We start from the raw sequence: 2,401 nt of genomic DNA on the forward strand, positions 1-2,401 counted from the left end.
GATTAAACATAATATAAGATAAATAAATCATAGCAATAATTGTTGTTAATCCCATGTTGTGAGAACAAAGGTGTTTTCTATATGTTTCCTTGCTTCACTTTTTTAAAACCAAGGGAAAATACAGAAATTTAAAATTATGGGGTGGGTGGTAGGGGAAATCAGTGTTAACAAATCTCCTGGAATGTAACTTGACAGTGCTAAATTTAGACACAGAAACAGTAGAGCACACTACTTTTCCTTGTTGGAGCAAACTGATTTGTAAACCAAGGAGATGGGAGTCCCTATCTTTTAATAAAGACACGGAGCACTCGCTCTCGTATCTGTTTGGTCCTCACACCATAAATGATGGGGTTGAGCGAGGCTGGGATTACCAAATAGAGGATGGCAACAAGAATGTGAATGTAGCGCGGTATGTTGTGCCCAAATCAGTGAGTAAGGAAAGAGAAGACTGAAGGGATATAGAATACGCAGATGACTCCAACATGGGAACCACAAGTGCTTAGGGCTTTTAGACGTGCGTCCTGGGATGGGAGGTGGAAGACAGCATGGAGGATGTAAACATAGGAGATGGCAATCAGGACAAGGTTCAGAAGAAAGAGGGAGACCACAAAGAGCCCATAGATAGCATTGACATGGATGTCTCCACAGGACAATTTTGCAATGCCCATGTGCTCACAGTAGGTATGGGCTATTATATGAGCCTGACAAAAGGGTAGTCTGTAGATGAGGTAGATCATGGGGAGTATAAGCAGGACTGGGCAAATTACAATATATAAACTGATGCCCACCAGCACCCAAGCTGTCAAGATGGTTGTGTAGTGGAGTGGAGCACAGATGGCCACATATCGGTCAAAGGCCATGGCCACCAGGACTTCAGCCTCCATGCCAGTAAAAGTATGGATCAAAAACATCTGGGCAACACAGGCCCTGAAGTTAATCTCATGAGCATCAAACCAGAAGATGCCCAGCATGCGGGGCACAGAGGTCGTAGAAAGAGCCAAATCAATCGCTGAAAGGATGGCTAGGAAGTAGAACATAGGATCCCGGAGGGTCTTCTCCACTTTGATGACCAGCAGAATTGTGGCATTGCCGAACAAAGCCACCAGGTAAACAGAGCAGAAAGGCAGTGAAATCCAAGCATGGAACTTTTCCAGTCCTGGAATTCCAATAAGGAAAAATGTGGCAGGGTGAAAATTGGTGCTATTGTGATAAAACATCCTTCTAAATAATGCCTGGCAGAAGCTGCCCCTCCTAAAAGGAAAAAGAAAAGAAAACTTGAATAAGAGGTTGGTATGAAAATAACTAGCTAGTGTTTCAGTTTAGAGTGAAAATGAAATGTTTACTATCTAGAAGGGCATGTTTAGGTAGTTCTTATATGAAATCAGTCATTTGAATAGGCCAAACTAATAGAAAACAAAAACCTCAATCCTTACACTGATTTATTTCTTATTTTTAACACATAAGGCTGTTCAGCAAGCCCATTGCAGAATTCTGAGATAAAACTTCATATTAACTCTGGAACAGTATGTATGTCGTGTACTTTCTGTGAATCCCCTGACTGATGAGGCACACACAAAAAATCAAGGATACACACACAGAAATTTGCAGACATAATACAAAGGGAAACAGGCAGACACAAATGTAAAAGACACTTCCATAATTAGAAAACTGCATAATTTCTTCTAATAATTAATTTATCATTTACTAACATAGAGAAACATATGGGAATAGAAAGATGAAGCCTAATAGCCTGTCAAAAAGGCAGAAACAATATCAGAGACACAGGTTGTCACAAACAAAACCACAGGCTCTCTGAGTTGCCTGCCCAGGAACAGCCACAGTCATCACTAGAGGTTTTCATACACCTCTATACTTGGTAAAGCCATAAGCAATGATAATAAACCCTTTTGTAGATTTTTACTGATGACCGTATTTTCCCAAGATCATGCCACTTCATGGAGTAGTATAGTGACCATGGTTTCTAATAGTATTTGTCAGCATCATTCACTCTGCTCTCCGTGTCAGTTCCTCTGAGAATATCTGCCAATTTTACAGCTTCTACAGTGCTACCACTTAGTGAGTTCATTCCCCCTGCCCAATTAAGTCACTGGAAGTATGGGTGGAGACAATTTAGAAGGCTTCAAGTTGTTATAAACCTACAGTAGGCATTTTTTTGAGTGTCTGTCTAGAGTAGCAGAGTTTAATTGGAAAAATAATTAACTTATCTAATTGTCTAAAGGAAATAGAGATGGACACTTTTGCAATGCCATCAGAATGAAGGAGAATCAACTAAGGCAGTCATAAACACAAACCATGAAATAAAGAGATTTTCAGTGGGTCACCAACTTTAGGCAGAATGATTCAAGATCAGGGTGAAGTTATGCAGACTCCTGTTTTTATT

General features: G+C 40.2%; 1 pseudogene; it reads right to left on the reverse strand.

Annotated features, from left to right (window-relative positions):
• Positions 1–281: 281 nt before the first annotated feature.
• Positions 282–1,217, reverse strand: LOC119537738 (annotated as a pseudogene).
• Positions 1,218–2,401: the final 1,184 nt, after the last annotated feature.

Source organism: Choloepus didactylus, chromosome 6 (genome assembly GCF_015220235.1).
Source record: "Choloepus didactylus isolate mChoDid1 chromosome 6, mChoDid1.pri, whole genome shotgun sequence".
Lineage (NCBI taxonomy): Eukaryota > Metazoa > Chordata > Mammalia > Pilosa > Megalonychidae > Choloepus > Choloepus didactylus.